This window comes from Dipodomys merriami, unplaced genomic scaffold (assembly GCF_024711535.1).
Source record: "Dipodomys merriami isolate MVZ:Mamm:240054 unplaced genomic scaffold, mDipMer1.0.p SCAF_64, whole genome shotgun sequence".
NCBI classification, from domain to species: Eukaryota; Metazoa; Chordata; class Mammalia; order Rodentia; family Heteromyidae; genus Dipodomys; species Dipodomys merriami.
In genome coordinates this window covers 4,180,491-4,188,272 of record NW_027206224.1, presented here as the reverse complement: position 1 = coordinate 4,188,272, position 7,782 = coordinate 4,180,491, and the positions used below count along the sequence as shown (strand labels likewise).

General features: G+C 47.9%; 1 long non-coding RNA gene across 2 annotated transcripts; it reads right to left on the bottom strand.

Annotated features, from left to right (window-relative positions):
• Positions 1-245: 245 nt before the first annotated feature.
• On the bottom strand, positions 246-6,567 carry LOC138815333 (uncharacterized). Of its 2 annotated transcripts, XR_011368296.1 has the most exons (5): positions 6,341-6,567; positions 6,098-6,187; positions 1,317-1,518; positions 804-941; positions 246-450 (listed from the first exon to the last, which is right to left on the bottom strand). It is a non-coding gene; the product is annotated as an uncharacterized lncRNA (long non-coding RNA). The 2 variants fall into 2 exon arrangements; XR_011368295.1 differs by lacking the exon at positions 1,317-1,518.
• Between the last annotated feature and the right edge of the window lie 1,215 nt (positions 6,568-7,782).

Genomic DNA, 7,782 nt, shown 5'->3' with positions numbered 1-7,782 from the left:
TGAAAAGTGATGAGCGATCTGGAGCAGCAGGAGGTGTCTACTGCACAGGACGGTCTTTCCCTACCCCGGGAAGAGTTCTCAGTGTCTTCTGCCCCAGGGAGGAAGGAGCCCAAGTAGAGCTGACCCCCAGGTCTGCAAAGGCACACATGTATATGCCGAGGGTTCAAAACAGCAGATATCCCAGCATAGCTGAAGGGGAAGGATCGGAAGGGATCTTTTTGTTCCACTTCTGTTGGATTTTTTATTATAATAGCCAAAAATAACACAAATTTGCACAATACGGAAATGTGCAAAGCTGAAGCCGCTCTCCTTGCCCGTCCTGCCCCGAGCAGAGCTCCACTGCTAACGCCATCTGTGACTATCTTCATGGAGATCCTTCCCATTTTTTCCCCAATGCTCCTACATAGCATTCTGCAAAGTTGGGTTCATTCATTAAACATTATTTATGTGCTGAAAATAGAAATGAGTCACATCAGCAGAGCAATCTGTGAGGTTAGGCAGGTCTGCACCAAAGCTGTGGATACAAATGGGAGTAAGATGGGGCCCTTGTTCTAGGCAGCACCCTACAACTTGCCTACCCTCCACTGACACCCCCACCCTTTCCAAGGTACCATGGGAATTCTTCCAGGCCATTACCTCTGCCTCTGGCACCCTGCTTTAATTTTCTCTCCAGTAGCTGAGTTTGAACTCAGATCCTTACGCAGACATGGCTTGCTTACTTAGATGGCACTCTACCACTTGAGCCACATCTCCAGGCCAGGTTTTTTAACTGCTTAACTGGAGATGGAGTTGTATGGACTTACCAAAAAAAATCTTTGAAATGTCTTGCCTGAAGAAGAGTCTGAACTCTACAGAAGACTCTGTGCTTTCCTTTCCACCTGCTGTTACTACTTCCGGTGTTCTTCATGTCAGGTGTGAGCACCCATCTGTTGGCTTTCCACCTAGAAGAGGTATGATATGCAATAAGTGGAGAGCAGAGAGTCCCATGTCTTCATGGATCCCATCAGCAAGTTAAAGAAGGTTATGTGAACAGGAGGTGAGCAGAGGACAGAGCCAAGGCCCTGGAGCACAGAGGAGGCAGCCAGCATTGCTAAGTTGCTGACAAAGCCTGAGCTGACCAGTTACAAAAGAGAAGAAGCCCATCATACAGGGAGGACACAGAGCATAGACATCTTGAAACCCTGAGAAGAGAAGATAGGTGTGAGTGAATACTGGGAAGATCATCCCAGGAAGCTGATAGAGTGATACTCACTGGGAAGAGAGGAAAGTAATGAAGGTATAAGCTGTGCTACATGGGAAGCTTGAACTTTATTTACCAACTCTTGTCACTTCTTGGTTGCAGCATCTCTCATCTCTGCCCATGCATAGCTACTCTCCAAAAGCAGTTCAGCATCGTGCAAGTACCAGGGCAAGACTTGATGCAGAGACACGGGGAGATTTTGAAGGGCAGGACTCATCCCTCATAGATGTAGGTGCCCAGTCACAGACTGAAGAGTTGCAGTGGCTCATTGATTGTTCCTGGGACGATATGCAAATTTAAAATGCAATGACTGGTCTATTCACTTTGGGCTGGAGAGAGGCATGAAGAGAAAGAATACTGGAAATTGAAGAAGGCTTTGTAGAATGCATTAAGGAATTTGGACTCTATCCTGGAAGTAATTGGGAGCCAAGGGAGGGATTTGAAGAAGGGAGAGTGGTTATGGTCAGATTGGTGATTTGCACAGAGGGCTCTGGCTGCCTGCCGGAAATGAGACTGAAGCTGAAAAGACCACTTAGGGAGGAAGTATTGGGAGGATTAAAACCAGAGAGAAGGAAATATGTCTGTCTTTGCCCCCCCCCCACACACACACCCTGAAAGAAGGCCTCTGGGCCCTCCCTGGACCCATCCTCCCTGGACCCACCCGCCCTCCTGGTTCTGAGCCCTGAACATGCCTCTGTCCTTTCACGGTCAGATTTCCACTTCAGCTGATCCTGGGTCCCTCAGACAGTGGGCTTTCTGCTGCAACCCCCTTGAGGTGTCATTCTAATAGCTGGATGCAGCCTCAGTTTCCCTACCCAGATTCCAGCTCCTGAACAGTGGCAGAATGCTTCAGGAGCCCCCGTCCCAAGCCTAGTCCCAATGCCTGCTCTGATTCTTAGCACATTCCCATATCTGTCCTCCAAGGAGCTGACTCCTTCCAGAAATAGGACTGAAGTCTGGGATAATTCCTGAATCCTGGCCAGCCTCAACCATGACAATCCCCCTATTTATGTTTCCAGTGTAGCTGAAATGACAGGCACTCGCCACCACATTTAACTTTTAATCGGTTGAGATGAAGAAAGGTTCTCCCACATGTTTTTCCTAGGCTGGCCTTGAACCACCATCTTTACCTCCTAAGTAGCCTGGATTACAGGCATAAGCCACTGCACCAGAGTCCTAACAAATCTTTGAAGGGGGAGAGGTAGTTCCCTGACACAAATGAGTCTCAAGTACACAGGAGAGCAGTACAGATTCTGACTCAATCTGGTACCTCTACTGCCCCCTACTGGAAGTATGGGAAAACCCACAGAGAAAGAGCTTACGCTTCCAAGAGCATGTGATTTTTCCCCCTTAGGTACCACGTCCTGTTTTACCTTGGGAAGTCAGACTCCCACTTCAGCCTCCCTTCACATAGAAGCATAGAGTATGCTGCCTGGCCAGCTACAGTGGAAGAAGTGTGGGGAGAGGGAGGAAACGTGGCACTGATCTGATGAGCCAGGCAGCATGAGGACGGAGCACCTTCCTACTCTTCCAGCCCCTGCTTTGACAGTCAGATCAAGGCCTCTGTCCTGCCCAGGGCCCCTTCCCTCCTGTCCATCCCTGCAACCTGCTGGAAGACATGACCCATGTCATTCACATGGGTCCCAGAGTCCCCACCCCCACCCCACCTCTCTGCTCCGGAAGTGCCTTGCCCTGCCTTTTCTTCCTTACCATAAAAGTCTTGCCTTTATTTTTATTCTTTAATAAGGTTACAGCAGGACCCGGGGAGGCAGATATTGGCTTCAGGCTACATCTGCCCTTCATTTAAAACCACTCTGACTCCCACAAGGCTGGAAAACAAGTCTCCCAACTCCCCTTTATAGTCTTTTTAGATCCAAATCCAGAGTTAGTCTCGCCAACAGATTGTATCAGCCTGGAGCCCTTTGCTCCAGAAAGGACACCTATTGCCTAAAAAGCAAAATGTAACCACCACACACCCATCACCCCAACTCCTGCCACCCCAGGCCCCTAGAAGCAGCCTCCCCCCCAACATGAACCGTGCAGGGGACAGGGGGAGCTTTTACTTCCCTTCTGGAAGCTTCAGGATGCTACCACTGCTCCAAAACCCTGCATCCTCCATAGTGCCTTATGTCTCAAATGGGCATGTGGTTTGGAATTCAAAAATGTGGGACCATTTGTTTTTCCACTGAAAATATATGAAGAGGGAGTTTATCGTTGCTTTTTATTTACATCTGGCTGAAAGCAATGCAGGTTTGTCATTGACAGCAAAAATAAAGACCAAGGAAGAGCCGTAGACTCCACACCAAATGAACAAGCCATCCCTGCCTCCCTCTCCTACACTACTGGGGTCTGACAGTCTTCTGCTGTCATTAATTTACCAGGCTGGGCTCAGACCCCAAGGCCAGGCCCGCCTGCCTGAGAGACAGAGCTAAAAACAGCTCCAGCCCGGGAGAGAGGCCGCTGAGTATCTAATTGCTCAGTTCTCTCCTTGTCTTCCCTGCCTAGTGGGCTGGGCGGCGGGCGGTATGGAGAGCAAAGACTAACTTTGATCTGGAGAAAGGAAAGCAAGACTGTTTTGCAGGTGCGGAAAGCAAATTGTCCAGGCAACCATGGGCAATGCCTCTCCACACACTGCAGGTGCAGGTGCGTCTCCATTTTCATGGGGTGCGTACACAGAAAGCAGGGGAGGAGTATATGGCCATGCAGGAAAGAGATGCTGCGTGCCTTTTGGAAACATCTAGAAGCAGAATGACATGTTGCTGATCTACCTCCATGCCCGGGTCAACCAATGAGTACTGGTCTTGGCTGTGAGATTTCCTGTTATGAAGGAAAGTTAGCAACAAGCTAATGGGTTGTGTATATATTTTATTTGGGCCAGGATGGGAGCATGAATGATGTATATTTGGCTGAAATTTACCAAGTGGTTCATTCATGTCCACATTCCTTCAGACTACATTTATTATTGATAATAATAGCCACCATTCAGTGGGTATCTATGGTATCTCAGGTACTATGCTAAGTACCTTACATCTGGTATCTAACTTGGGCCTCACAATTCCCTGTAAGTTCAACATTATCATCCGAATTTTACTGATAACAAACCATCTCAGGATGAGACCATGATTTGCCCCAAAGCCCACAGCCTGTAAGAACAGAAGATTCAAAGCCAGACTTGTCTGTCTTCAAAGTTAGACCTGTCTTCAGTCAAAGCCCTTAACCCACAGAGTTTCTACCTTCCCTGTGTGGCTCTGTATGTCTGCCTTAGGCAGGATGCTGGAATCAATGTTTGATGATTTAAATGCTTCTGCAATTACATATGAGAAGTCCAGCTAGAGCTCTGGACATAATGGGGTACTAAAAGTTAGATGCCTGCTGTCCTTACCCTGTATGGTGAAATGCTTATTAGACAAAGAATTCAGAGCTGAACTGCTCCAACTGAGCCAGGAAGATGGCTGACTTGGGGTAGAGCATCAGCAAAAATGGCCAGGTTCTTCAACCCTCTGGGAACCATGCCCTTTTTGCAGTGTGACTTTTGCAGCTCCTCTGGTCTTAAAGGAGGGTTGGCGGATCTGTTTTCTTACTCCAAGTCCCATAACTCCTCATGGACAACAGAACACAGTAAAAGTAATAGGCTGGTTCTGTACCTAGGCCTAAAGAGGACTCCTTTCTCAATCCCTCTTTCTCTCTTGAAACCTCTTGTGAAAGCGCAGGTGACCTATTATAGAATAAGAGACATGTGCTAGACACTGGTAGATCACGCCTGTAATCCTAGCTCCTCAGGAGGCTGAGACCTGAGGATGGTGGTTCAAAGTCTGTGAGACTCTTATTTCCAATCAACCAGAACAGAATGAGAGAGAGAGAGAGAGAGAGAGAGAGAGAGAGAGAGAGAGAGAGAGAGAGAGAGAGAGAGAGAGAGAGAGAGAGAGAGAGAGAGAGAGAGAGAGAGAGAGAGAAAGAGAGAGAGAGAGAGAGAATGAATGTGTGTCCAGGTCATCCCTGTGTCCCAACACAAGCCATAGCCATCTAAATACCACAAAATGAGACCATCCTACCTGCCTGCCCCAGGCCAAACCATCACCCAACTACAGTTACAGGGGTAAACCTGGGAGAAACTCAAATTGCCCAAGGCAGCTCAGCTTTGCCTTCTCCCACCTGAACCTCAGGCCAGGATCTCTGTAGCCAAGGCCTCTGGGAAGAAAGATTCCACCTACTCCAAGATGATGTCTGCCCCTGCCGAGGTTAAAGGGATTTAAAGAATAATCTGGAAATTTCCTCCCTCCATAGTTTTTATAATGTGCAATCAAATTTGGGCACTGACAGACACCCCCTATAAAAATAAAGGCCTCTGAGCCTTTATTTTAGAAAAGCTGTTCTACTTGCCTTTGGTCTTCTCAAGCTCTGGGACTGGTATCAGCTCTTGTGCTTGTAAAAACAGCCTTCTACTTACTAGTAATGAGGGACTCAGGCAACTCACCAAGACTGAAATTCAGGGCACAGGGACCCACTGGATGGATCAGGCCACAGGGGGAGAATGGGACTCCTAGGGCAGGGGAGAGTTGCAATATTAAAAGAAAAAAGTACAATGGGGATGTTCCACTTTAATCACCACAGCCAGCCTCTGTGGTTAGGACAGAAGTGGCCAGGATTCCTTCAATCTGTCCTCTGCCCTTGCACGTGTGAGACCTGCTGCCCAGCACTGTAACCACCCCCATGGAAATCTTTTCTAACATGCAACTTCAGGGTCACCACCTCTAAGAAGCCTTTCACAATCCTCCAGAGTCCATTCCCTACCCTTCTTCTCAACACACACACACACCCCATGCAGCCTCCACTGAAGATTTCATAGTGTGCTCTCACCATCAGCTTGAATTCCTCTGGTCTGCCAAATCTTAGATAGGTTCCCAGGCTTCCTCATCGCTGAATCCTGGGGGAATTGCCTTGGAGCCTCTGCAGACTCATAAGGGAAAAAACTGTCAGAGAAGGAGAAGCTGAGAAAGGAAGGTGTTAGAGGGAGAGAGGAGGGAAGGAAGGAAGGAAGGAAGAAGTCAGAGATGGAAGAAAAGATGCATCCAAAAGCAGCCTAGCACCTGTGGCTCACACCTGTAAATGAGGTAGGAGGCCATCAGTCCAGATCAGTGCAGGGAAACTACCTGAAAAATAACAAGCAAAGAGGGCTGAGGCATGGTTCAAATTGTAAAGTAACCCCCTAGCAAAGATCAGGCCCTGAAATCAAATCCTAGTCAAGAGGCAGGGAGAGAAGGAGGAGGGAGGGAGGGAGAAAGGAAAGAAAGAAGGAAGAACGGGAGAGAGAGATGGAGAGAGGGAGGGAGGGGGGAAGGAGAGCAGGCAAATGGATTTCTGGATGAGAAAGAATCTAAATTCTACGTTTGTCACAACTTTGTCAGTGTTCCAGTGGGAATAACTCCTGTTACTCACTGACGCTCTCAGTCTTTAGCTTCAAGGGGAGATACCCAAAGAATCTGACTCCACAGTACAGGTGAGGAGGTTGTATATAAAGAGAAAAGTCATTACTCCTGGAAGAGACCCCTTTGTCCATAGGAAGCCAAGAGGTAGCAGGACAATGCTAGTGAGGGATACAGCAGACCACACAGCTGCCTTTGTTACCAGCAAAAGAAAGCTTCCAGATTGACATAAGTCTCACCCTCACATGTTTGAAGCCAGAGCCCAAATTTATCATGATGAGGGTTTCCCACAGGCATCTGTGTCCCCTGAAATCCCCAGGATACTGAATGAAATAAAGACATTTCTGCCTTTCAGCAGTTTGGAACTTTTCTTAATCCGATGCTGTCTACCTATCAAACAGTGATACCTTAGGGATTGCCTGGAGCCCAGCTCTTACGGAGAAAATTGGGACAAGAGTTGTATGATGTCAAAATTCGGTTTCTTCATTGGAACTTTCCCACTCAGTTTCCTCCTGGTTAGCAACCTTCTTATCACCATAGCAACCCACATCCCCTAACAAGGTTCGAGGGCATCAGCAAGAGCCGCAGGAGGAAGGAGTGCAGACATGCAGCCTTGACAGCAAGAACTAATCTTCCTATCTGGTGATGGAATCTGCTCCTGTGTATTGTTGGTACTTTGGGTCACCGTTCCATGACCTTACGTTCCCACTCTATGACTTTTGCTAGGCCATGGTGAACCACTTCCAACTCCTGCATAGATAAGCCACCTGTAGGGTAAAACCTCATCGCCTTCAAAGAGTTCGTAAAAATATTGATTCCCACAGTGATACAGGAGTAGAACTCTGAGGCCAAGCAACAGAGTTCTGGGCTGGTGATAGTGATAAACTGACCCGATCCCCACAGGTCTCCTGAGTTGCCCTGGTAATGGTGGGCGGGGTTATACACGTTGCAATGGGCGGAGCTTCCTCGGGTATTTGATCAAGACATGCACAACAAGCCTGAAAATATCCCACTGACACTCATGTCACTTCTCCCCAACGTTCTTCTGTGTTTAACCCCCAGAAATGTGTTCTTTAACTACAAGGTACAAGACAGAACCAGTGCACAATCCCCAATTGC